Source organism: Myotis davidii, unplaced genomic scaffold (assembly GCF_000327345.1).
Source record: "Myotis davidii unplaced genomic scaffold, ASM32734v1 scaffold88, whole genome shotgun sequence".
In the NCBI taxonomy this organism is placed as follows: domain Eukaryota; kingdom Metazoa; phylum Chordata; class Mammalia; order Chiroptera; family Vespertilionidae; genus Myotis; species Myotis davidii.
Genome location: NW_006300377.1, coordinates 5856771 through 5868990, shown reverse-complemented (window position 1 = coordinate 5868990; position 12220 = coordinate 5856771). Strand labels below are relative to the sequence as shown.

At 43.6% G+C, this 12220-nt stretch overlaps 1 long non-coding RNA gene across 1 annotated transcript in view; it reads left to right on the top strand.

Moving 5' to 3' along the window:
• Positions 1–2519, top strand: part of LOC107185227 — a 7566-nt gene extending 5047 nt beyond the window's left edge. The window contains exon 2 of the long non-coding RNA XR_001516152.1: positions 2430–2519. This is a non-coding gene — a long non-coding RNA (uncharacterized LOC107185227). The remainder of the gene's footprint in view (positions 1–2429) is intronic.
• Positions 2520–12220: the final 9701 nt, after the last annotated feature.

Sequence of the window (12220 nt, the reverse complement as noted above, 5' to 3'; positions counted from 1 at the left end):
CCCCCTAGCTGGTTTGGCTAAATGGATAGAGCATCAGCCTGCGGACTGAAAGTCCCAGGTTCAATTCTGGCCAAGGGCACATGCCTGAGTTACAGGCTCAATCCCCAGTAGGGGGCGTGCAGGAGGCAGCCGGTCACTGATTCTCATCATTGATGTTTCTATCTCTCCCTCCCTCCCTCTCTAAAGTCAATAAAATACATTGGGGAAAAAAAGAGTCTAAGTGATGGTTAACAGCGAAACGATCAGAATGACTGGTTGCTATGATGTGCACATTCAACACAGGGGGAGCACCACTCAGCCATAGGCCAGGCTCATGGCTGACAAGAGCAGCCGTGGTAGCGGGAGCCTCACCTGCCTCTGCGGCAGTGCTAAGGAGCAGTGAGCTGAGCAGTAAGGAGCAAGTGGGTGGGTGGTAAGGAGTGAGGACTTCTGGACTGTGAGAGGGATGTCCAACTGTGAGAAGGCACAGGCCAGGTTGAGGGACCTGCCAGTGCATGCATTTCGTGCACCAGGCCTCTAGTGCATAAATAAGTGGGAAAATAAATCCATTTCTCCTCCCTCCCTCAATAAACAATTGTAAAAAAAAAAAAAAGTATATTTGGGGAAACAGACACTAAACAGATAAAACTTATAAATAACATGTTATAGCAGTTGTAATCATCTGAACACGGAGCTAACTTGACTGGGGTTTTCCTTGAGGGAATGATGTTTAAGCTGACATCTAAAAGGAAGAGCAGCCGAAACCGGTTTGGCTCAGCAGATAGAGCGTCAGCCTGCGGACTCAAGGGTCCCAGGTTTGATTCCGGTCAAGAGCATGTACCTTGGTTGCGGGCACATCCCCAGTGGGGAGTGTGCAAGAGGCAGCTGATCGATGTTTCTCTCTCATCGATGTTTCTGGCTCTCTATCCCTCTCCCTTCCTCTCTGTAAAAAATCAATAAAATATATTTAAGAAATAAAAAAATAAAAGGAGGAGCAGCCTAGCCAGTGTGGCTCAGTGGTTGACTTAGGAACCAGGAGGTCACAGTTTGATTCCCAGTTAGGGAACATGCCCGGGTTGTGGGCTCAAACCCCAGTAGGGGCATGCAGGAGGCAGCCAATCAATGATTCTGATCATTGATGTTTCTCTCTCCCTCTGTTTTTTTCCCCCTTCCTCTCTGAAATCAATTTTTTAAAAAGAAACCCATATTTAAAAAAATAAAATAAAAGGAAGAGTTAGCAAAAAAAAAATAATAATAAAGTAATAAAATAAAAGGAAGAATTACCTAGGTAGAAGACTTGGGAAAGGGCCTGGAGCACATTATAGGCAGAGGGTAGGACTGAGCCAGATTCAAGACAAGGTAAGAATCTCGACCTTATTCTGTGTTCTTCACTGAAGACCATTGAATCCGGGAGTGACGGGAGGGGGAATGGCATGATTAGATTTCTGTTTTTTAAACTTCATTTGCTCCCAAGCAGAGAATGGATTATAGTCCAGGCAAGAAAAGACCTCTTTAAGGTGACAGTAGTAAGAATGTAGAGAAGTAAGTGGATTCAAAACTTGCTCAGTGGATAGAGCATCAACCTGTGGACTGAAGGGTCCCAGGTTTGATTCCAGTCTAGGGCACATGCCCAGGTTGTGATCCCCAGTAGAGGGTGTGCAGGAGGCAGCTGATCAATGACTCATCATTGATGTTTCTCCCTCTCCCTTCCTCTCTGAAATCAATAAAAAATATATATTTTTAAATGACTTGTAGGAGATTGAATTACTATAATGTGTTGATTGATTAGATGTGGGAGAAGATGAGGGCTCCTAGGTTACTGGCTTGAACAACTGGGGCAATGGTAGTACCATTTTTTAAAAGATGGGTAACACTGTTACAGGCTTTGGCATAGGATGTATCTCTTCTGTGGTTAACCCTGATCATTTGAGGCTGGGATTAAACACCTCAAGGCCAGGAAATATAGACCCCTGAATCTAGGATTGCGGTACTAGAAGATGCCTATTTCCCCAATCCCTTTCTTCCAAAGTCTTTTTCTCCTTCTCCTCCCTCTTCTTCTTCTTGTGGTTTGAAGCTCTTTGTTCATCTTCATATCTCTGGGAGAGCAGGAAGCATTTTCCCTTTTGTATAATTGTGGGTCCTAAAGCTTGTATAACTAAAACCCCCAAAGGTTTAGTTGATTTTGCCCTGGATCACTCAGCTGAGGCCAAGGCTGGAGTGTAAGGTGTGAGGGTCCGTATGTTTGACTGACATGAAAAGAGAGCTCATAGGCTGTGGACTTGTATTTTCTACTCATCTGTGCACCTAGAAATCTTGTACTGAATGAAACAACTGCAGTTTTCCTGTGCACTGGGGAGACTGTAAGGGAGGCAGCCTGGCCGTCTGGGTGGCAGGGAAGCCCCTGATAGGGCAGTTTCATGTTTCTTAATTTTCTGCTTGTGTCTTTGCAGCTATCAGACGACTCCAGAAACTGGGAGAGCTGCCTGCTGTCAAGGCTGGCCTGAGGGCATTTGCTGAGCACAGAGAAACACCAGAGAGATCAACATGTTCTCACCCGCTTCTTTGATATGTCTGATTTACAGACAAAAAGCCATTAGGATCCCCTAAGAGTCTCTAGGCTCAGAATGAAGTCCTCAGGGTTGCAGGGGACTGTGATACTAACAGTTAAACATGCTCAGAACTTGAAAAAAATTGAAGGGGAGCCCAGCCGGTGTGGCTCAGTGGTTGAGTATTGACCCATGAGCCAGGAGGTTCAGGTTCAATTCCTGGTCAGGGCACATGCCCAGGTTGCAAGCTCGGTCCCCAGTGAGGGATGTGCAGGAGACAGCCAATCAATGTTTCTCTCTCATTAATGTTTCTATCTATCTATCTCTCCCTTCCTCTCTCTCAAAAAATCAATAAAAAACATATTTTTTTAAATGTTGAAGGGGACTAACAGTATCCTCATCAAGGCCTAAATCTGAATAAACTGGCAACTCCTGTGTCATTCCCAGTTTGCCTGCTTCACCTTAGCCTCCAACAGAACTGGCTAGAACACCTACCTATTCCTCACCACTTATTTCCCTCCCTGCCACATCTGTGTTGTGGGTGCCAACCTGGGGGGCCTTTGGACGCTTCCAGAGGCCTAGAGAGAAGCTGCTCACCAACTCCATAACAGCCTGAGGAAAGCCAAGTGAGAAGGTTCGTTTATTTGGGGCAAGTTATTTAACCTTTGCACCTGTTTTTCTCTTCCTTGTTGATTACTAAAGTTACTCAAAAAGTTCTTTAAGGGTAGGGCTTTAACTCCTGTACTGTATCCCTTCCCCAGCATATATCTGGCAATGAGGGGCTCAATAAAGGTTTGGTCAAGTGATGAATGGTCCCACTCTAGTAGCTTCTATCAACTTTGAGAGAGAACCAAAGCTTCCCTTTAGAGCTCCCAATTACCTTCTAGTTACATTAGGCTAGCTATTTGCCCTAAAATTTCTCTTGAAGGATTGGAAAGTCAGCCTTTAATACAGACTTCCGGTTTCCTGTGACCTAAAGTCTAGGCTGGTTTTACAATGAGGTTCCTGAGAGGTTAGAGACCTCTCCTATTACACTCTTCTTTTAATGCCTTTTGGCTTTTTATCCTAACACAAGGGATCAAGGAGAAGGGCTGAGTTTGTGAGAGAGCCTGTCTGCCTTTTAACTGAGCTTAGGACATTGTAATAAGCTTAGATTTACTCTTAGCAGGAAAAGGATATTGAAATCAATTGCTTTACTTTGGGCAAGTTATTTAACCTCTGAGCACATTTTTATATTTTGATTACTATAAATAACATGATTTATTGAATGCTTAGTATGTACCAGGTACTATATCAAGCATTTATATGCACTGTTTCACTTAATCCCCCATTTCATTATACTCATTTTGCATATGAGAAAACAGACGCTCAAGGAGGATAAATAACAGTGCCTAAAGTTAAAAATAGGGGCTATCAGCCCTGGCCGGTGTTGCTCAGCATTTAGACAAGGGCTTGTACCTGGATTGCAGGTTTCAATCCCCAGCCCCCAGTGGGGCGCATGCAGAAGGCAACCAATCAATGTGTCTCTCTTATATGGATGTTTCTCTCCCCCTCCCTGCCCTCCCTTCCACTCTGTCTACAAAACTATGGAAAAAATATCCTCAAGTGAGGATTTACCAAAAAAATAAATAAAAAGGGGGACTACTAGATTTTCATAGTCCCTGCTTTTGACCTGTTTGTACCTCTTCCAGCCACAACCATTTTGAAGCAGTAAAGCATTGTATTTGTGTAAAAGATTCGTTAAGGATGACAAACCATCAGGTTTACCCAGAACTGAGAGAATTCCTGGGATGTGAAGGAGCTAGGGAATCATAGGACATCCTGGTCACTGGTAAATGAAGCCACAGAGATGGTGTCACTGTCTGAGAAGCAGCTAGGTTCCTAGGCAGCCATATGCTCAACCCCAAATACAGGATATCTACTTGAGAGCCATGAAATCTTGCAGAAAGCTCACAGGGTTAAAGCCAAACAGGTCTGGATTCAAATCCTAGCTCATCACTCATCATGTGCTTTTAGGGCTTGTTTACTCCATAAAAGTAGGATAATCCTTATCCACTGAATGGGATCTGAGAAGCAAATGGAATGTGTGTGAAATACCTAGCACAGAGTCTATACCAGCCGTGGGCAAACTATGGCCCGTGGGCCGGATCCAGCCCATTTGAAATGAATAAAACTAAAAAAAAAAAAAAAAGGACTGTACCCTTTTATGTAATGATGTTTACTTTGAATTTATATTAGTTCACACAAACACTCCATCCATGCTTTTGTTCCGGCCCTCCGGTCCAGTTTAAGAACCCATTTGCCCACCCCTGGTCTATACACAATACTGTTCAACACTTGAGTTCCTCCTTTTATCTGGCTTGTGTTTCGTACCCAGCCCCGTCAACTGTCACATACAGACTCCTCCCTCCTTTCATTAACACTTGCAGCCGTCGGGAGCTAGCCTCCTGTGAGAACCCTGACCTATTGGGTTTGGCCCACACACCCAGCTGCCCTGCATGTCAGTCACTTTCCTGGGCAAGCAGAGAAGGGATGACATCAACTTTTTCCCTCCCCCCATCGGAAGCCTCTGGACTGTTTTGAGCCATAAATATTTTAGCTGGGTTTTTCTCTGGCTGTTGCCAGGGTGATGGGCTCTCAGGGGACTAGGGTAGGAGTGTGGCGTCTGGGCTGGCAACCTGGAGCCTAGCAGCAGAGCCGGCCCGGAGCAGTGGGTATGAAACCTGGCCTAGAGCCAGTGCTTGCTGAAGCAGTTCTGAAGGCTCTTGCTCTGTTGTCCCGCCTTCCCTTTCCTGGGCCCCTCAGAGCCACTCCTACTGCTTCGGGCCCAACTCTGCCCTTGAGTGCTTTTAGATCTTGGGTAAATTGCTAAATGTCTCTAGGCTTTCACTGTAATATCTGCAACACAAAAATTCCCACTTTTCTCACTGGGTTAGTGGAGAAGACAAAGGAGGTTTTGTAAAAATTGTATGAAGCACTAAGCTAGACTCCATAACCCAGCGGTTCCCAACCTGTGGGTCGCGACCCCTTTGGGGGTTGAAAGACCCTTTCACAGGGGTTACCTAAGACTATCGGAAAACATATAATTATATACTGTTTTTGTGATTAATCACTATGCTTTAATTATGTTCAATTTGTAACAATGAAATTGGGGGTCACCACAACATGAGGAACTGTATTAAAGGGTCACGGCATTAGGAAAGTTGAGAACCACTGCTGATAGACCTAAAGGTTAGAGTCCTGAGGCAATATAGATGCCACTATAATGACTGATTGTCAGATATGGCACTGCCTAGTCTTTCTTATCCTCACACTGCAGCCCAGCTCCTTTTCTACAGTTCCCAGACCTAGATAGACTACCTGCCTGGCACCAGTATCCTAAGCAGTTGGACTCCTTATAAGCAGAGTTGGTGAAAAGCCCTTTTTACCTGCGACACAGAAATTCAGGCCCCCAAACTAGATCTGGCCCTCATCCTCTACCCCTATCCCAGAAATCTTACATCTGGCTAGCTGCTAAGCTCTAGGAGGTTGTAGCAGCATGTCCAACCCCTGTCCTTAAGATGGGTCTAAGAAGAAGGAGCCAGAGAGGGGGCACCTAGATCCATGCCCCCTCCTATCATTGAGACTGGATTGGGTTCAGGATTCCACACCCCTGCCCAGACTTGCTCACCACAATTTTCCTGTGGAGCTGGGAGCTCTGATTCCTTTGTATGAGCTCCCTCTGGTGGTGGTTGATATGTGCCTTGCTGAAATAGATCTCAAAAGTGAGACCATTTGAATTATAGGCCACCCTGAGAGGTGGGATGGTTTGCTCTATCCCACCTCTTCGTCTTCAACTTGTAAGACAGCCATTCCGTTTCTTCTATAGGATATCTTGCCCATCTGTTTGTTTCTCTCCGTCGTTAATCCTCACAATTCAGTGAGATAGAAATTATTCTATATAGGCTTAGAGAGTTTAAATCAACTTCAAATTCTTCAATGTATGTAACATTTAAGATCCTCGAGTGATACAAACTTAATCTATTTTTCCAGCCTCATCTTCAATTACTCTCAAGCCAAAATGGACTTGCTCTTCTGAAACATAACCTCTGGACCTTTGCTCATGCTGTTCCTTCTATCTTCATTGCCCACTCCCCACCAAGTACATTAACTAACAAAATCCTATTTTTAAAAAACTGAAGAAATTGTTATTTTTTAAAGCTTGCATACATTATCTTTGTAATAATCAAATGGAAGGCAAATGTCTGGATGACAAAGGGTGGGTGGCCCTAAGATGTGGAAGGTGGATGGGGGAGACTAATGCATACATGAAGTGAAAATGGCCCTGGAAATTAGAAGAACCTGGATTCTCACTTGTGGGCTCTTATAGTAACAATCACATGTATTATTTTTTAAAGAATATAGTTGCGCCCTGGCTGGGTGGCTCAGTTGATTGGAGCACTGTCCCATACACCAAAAGGTTGTGGGTTCAATTCCTGGTCAGGGCACATACCTAGGTTGCAGGTTCAATCCCCAATCAGGGTGTGTATAGGAGGCAACCAATCAATGTTTATCCTTCTCTCTCTATCCCTCTTTAAAATTAATAAAAACAGCCCTAGTCAATTTGGCTCAGTGGCTAGAGCATTGGCCTACAGACCAAAGGGTCCCAGGTTCGATTCCGGTCAAGTGCACATATCTCAGTTGCAGGCTCCTCCCTGGGCCAGGCCCTGGTCAGGGCGTGTGCAGAAGGCAACCAATCGATGTGTTTCTCTTACATTGATATTTCTCTCTGTCTTTGCCTTTCTCTTCCACTCCCTCTAAATATCAATGTCGGGGGCATGTGCCTGGGTTGCGGGCACATCCCCAGTGGGGGATGTGCAGGGGGGGCAGCCGTGATTGATGTTTCTCTCTCATCGATGTTTCTAACTATCTCCCTTCCTCTCTGTAAAAAATCAATAAAATATATCTTAAAAAAAAAGAATATAGTCAAATACAATATTAGTTTCAGGTGTACAACATAGCAATTCAACATTTAAATACCTTATAAAATAATCACATTAAGTATAGTACTATCTGTCACCCTACAAAGTTATTACAATATTATTGAATAGCCTTGGCCAGTGTGGCTCAGTTGGCTGAAAGTCATCCCATGCACCAAAAGGTCAAAGGTTCAATTCTTGGTCAGAGCACATGCCTGGGTTGCAGGCTCAATCCCCAGGAGGGGGTGTGTAGGAGACAGCCAATCAATGTATCACTCTCACATTGATGTTTCTATCTCTCCCTCTTTCTCTAAAATCAATAAGAACATTTAAAAACAATATTATTATTGACTATATTCCCTATACTGTACATCACATCCCTGTGACATTTTATTTTTTTAAATGCCTATTTCTATAGCATTTCTATAGCATATATATATACACACACACACACACACACACACATTCTTACTGATTTCAGAGAGGAAAGGAGAGAGAGACAGAAACATCAATGATGAGAGAGAGACATTGATTGGCTGCCTCCTGCATGCCCCACATTGGGGATCGAGCCTGAAACCCAGGCATGTGCCCTTGACCAGAATCGAACCTGGGATCCTTCAGTCCGCAGAACAACACTTTATCCACTGAGCCAAACCAACTAGGGCAGAGTCTTGGATTTTTAAGTTACACTAGTTTGTGTTATTTTGTTTGTTTGTTTTTTGTACTTCATAATATATTCATGTTTTAACAACAATAGCTAACACTTAAATAGCACTTATGATGCACTGGGCATTGTTCTATTAAGTCATTTACATGGATTAAATTTGTACCATAATCTCATAAGATATGAATGACATTACCCTTATAGAGGAAACTGAAATACAGAGAGGTTAAGTAATCCTAAGGTCATGCAGCTAATAAATGGTGGACCCAGGATTTAATTCATCTAAGTGTGGCTCAGAGAAGGTGCTATGAATAACTACACTTTAATATTGAAAAACATTTTCATGAATAAAACTGACACTCCAGAAAGCAGCACTGTGTTTTGCCCTGTGGTTTCAGCATCCCCTCTGTATACCATCAGAGGTCTGCATATTCCAAGTCGAAAACTACTGATACTGAGATCAGATGTGCATGACCAAGAAAGAAATTCCGACTCCTGACACCCAATAATAACACAGGACTGGCCTAGAGCCAGTGGCATTTCCTCAAAGACTCAAGACTCCTGGACGAGCCAATAGAGAGCAAGTTAATCAGGAAATGACACAGAGAAGCAAAGTGAGGGCTTTAAGGTCTCTAAAGAGCTGAAATGTGTGGCTGCAGATCTGGAGGACAGAACCTAACCAGCATCCTACCTTCTTACAATTATTTCCCCCAGAGAGCCTGTAGGAGGCAGATGTGAAAGGACTAAGACCCTAGATGTTACTGCTAGAGACTAGGATAGAAGTGTATATTCTGGATAACAGAGTTTATGACCAATTTGCTTAGCCATCCCAGAAGTTAAAATTATTTCCCAATACTTCTAGCAAAGATCCTAGGGTTATGTCGCATTTGGCTGCATTAGGCACTAACACCACTACCCTGCAAACACACACACACACACACACACACACACACACACACCCAGTCACTGTCTGGAGTGGTAGGAATGGAATGCTTTGATCCAACAGGACAGGGCATCTGCCCACACTGGAACTTCAGAGTAAAGCAGCCCCACAAAACCTCATAAACTGAGTGGTAGAAAGGGTAGTTCCCCAAAGAAAATTATAGGTTTCTTACCAGAAGAAGGAATGAATAGATGCTGGGCAGGCAAAATCAATAGTCAACCTGTACAAGATGGGCAGGAGCCACAGATAATGGGTCACATGCAAAACAGTTAATTTGAGCAAACTCTTACCCTGGATTGTTTGAATGCCCTAAAAGCAATTTGGCAAACATTTACTGAGTATTCACCATGTACAAGGTGTAGCACCTTCCACATAATAAGTGCACAGCAAGACAGTCCTCTGCTGCCATCCCCAGTAAGACAATTACCAGACTTAAGCTATTCCTCCCATCCTATATAATAAAAGGCTAATATGCAAATCAACCAAACATCGAAACGATGGGTCGCTATGACAAGCACTTGACACCTGGGGGCAGGTGCTCAACACAGGAGCACTGCTCAGCCAGAAGCCACAGCAGCGCTAAGGATGTCCAACTGTCAGACGTCCCCTGAGGGCTCCTGGACTGCGAGGGGGTGTAGGCTGGGCTGAGGGACACCCCCCCAGTGCACAAATTTCATACACTGGGCCTTTAGTAGGAGTATAATGGGCAAACTGCTATTCATCTCTCAGAAACCAGCTCTGATGTCATCTCCCAGGAAGCCTTCCCTTGCCTACCATCCCTGTCAGAGTTAGTCACCTTCCATCCACCTCTGAACTTGATACATACTGATATTATCACATTGTACCATAATTTATTGATTCTTCTGTCTCCCCAAATAATGAGTGGCATCTCTGTATCTCTAGTGCCCAGAATATAATAGATGCTCCAAAAAGTTTATTGACCTGAGTTAAAATGAGTTCCCAGGTATGGCTTGTCCTCAGGCTTCTATGGAATATTCCTGAAACTATTTAGCTTCCTTTCTCAATAGGCATTCCTTTCAAGAGTCATTTTGCCATTATCTCAATTCAACTGAATTAATACTTACTTTGAATGCCTATCATATGCCAGGTAGTATTAGGCTTTAAGGATTCAGAAATTAATGAGATAAATTTCAATTGTAGTGCTCTAAAGAGGCCAGAACTAGCTCTCCTAACAGAATTTCTTTTTTTTTTTTAAATTTCTTTATTGGTTAAGGTATTACAAATGTGTCCTCATCCCCTCATTAACCCCCAACCTCCCCACCACCACCACCAGAATTTCTTTAGCTGGGAAAACAAATATCTGCCCTGGTTTCTACTCTGTTTTGTGACCTGGTCATTCTCCTCCCCCGCACCCCAAACCCACCATTTCCAGGCCTTTTTCCCCCAGAAGGAAAGGCCTGACTTGTAAAATCTATAACAAATGTGTATGTGTGGAATTGAACTCCACATTTCCATTTGTCTAGGTTAAAAACCTTGGCCTTTATCTTCTCTCCCACACATCTATCCATCAGTCAACAAATCCTGTTGACTTTCACTTCAAATCCCAAATCCAACCATATCTCATCACCTCCCTCAACCTGATACCAACCATTAACACAGTGGTTCTCAACCTGTGGGTCGCGACCCCTTTGGGGGTCGAATGACCCTTTCACAGGGGTCGCCTAAGACCATCGGAAAATACATATATAATTACATATTGTTTTGTGATTAATCACTATGCTTTAATTATGTTCAATTTGTAACATGAAAATACATCCTGCATATCAGATATTTACATTATGATTCATAACAGTAGCAAAATTACAGTTATGAAGTAGCAATAAAAATAATTTTATGGTTGGGGTCACCACAACATGAGGAACTGTATTAAAGGGTCGCGGCATTAGGAAGGTTGAGAACCACTGCATTAACATCTCTTGCTAAGGTCATTGCCATATAGGTTCACGTCTGGTCTCCCTGCTTCCACCCTTGTGACCCTACAGTCTATTCTCACAGGGCAGGCCAGAGCGATTCTTTAAAAATGGAAGTTTAGCCCTGGCCAGGTAGCTCAGTTAGTTAGAATGTTGTCTGATACACCAAGACTGCAGGTTAGGTCTTGGTCAGGGCACATAAAAGACTCAACCAATGAATGCATAAATAATCAGAACAATAAATAGTTGTTTCTTTCTCTCCCTTCCTCTCTCTCTCTCTAAAAATCAATAAAAATGGAAGTTCAAACCCTCCAATTACTCCCCATCTCATTCAGAATAAAGCTAAACAGTCCTTTATGTTTCCTCCTTTCTCTTATCCTGATCTCTTGTCTATTCCATCCAAGCCACACTGGCCTCCTTGCTTTCTTTTTTTTTCTTCTTTTTTTAAAAATATATTTTATTGATTTTTTACAGAGAAGAAGGGAGAGGGATAGAGAGCCAGAAACATCGATCAGCTGCCTTCTACACACCCCCTACTGGGGATGTGCCCACAACCAAGGTACATGCCCTTGACCGGAATCGAACCTGGGACCTTTCAGTCCGCAGGCCGATGCTCTATCCACTGAGCCAAACCGGTTCGGCTCTTTGCTGTTTCTTAAACACACCAGGCATGCATGCTTGTGCCTGAGGGCCTTTCCACTGACTTCCTCTGCTTGGAATGCCCCCTTTCTCTGGATATATGCCTGACTAACTCACTCATTTCCTTCATGTGTTTGCTCAAAAGTCACCTCAGTGAAACCTACCCTATCTTGCTACTGTTGGGAGGAGCTTAACTGACAATGAAGGAAACACAGCCATACCTGAAGCCATTATGGGCTTTTCTATTACAAAACTCTAGTTTATATTTGGTGTCTGACAACTGCATCTGAAATAATCCAGATTGCCACCTGCCCTCCCCTTTCTTGTTTCCTCCACAGCAATCATTCCTTTCTAACATACTAGCGAATTTACTCATTTAATGTCCATCCCCCAGGACTGTAAGCTCTGAATATCAATTAAATATCTACTAAATCATAACTGCAGCCTTGGTGTATGGGACCATGCTCTAACCAACCGCACTGCCTGGCCAGGGCTGAACTTCCATTAGGAGCCAAGCACTGTGCTAAGCGATGGAGCTACCAGGTGATTAACACAGCTTA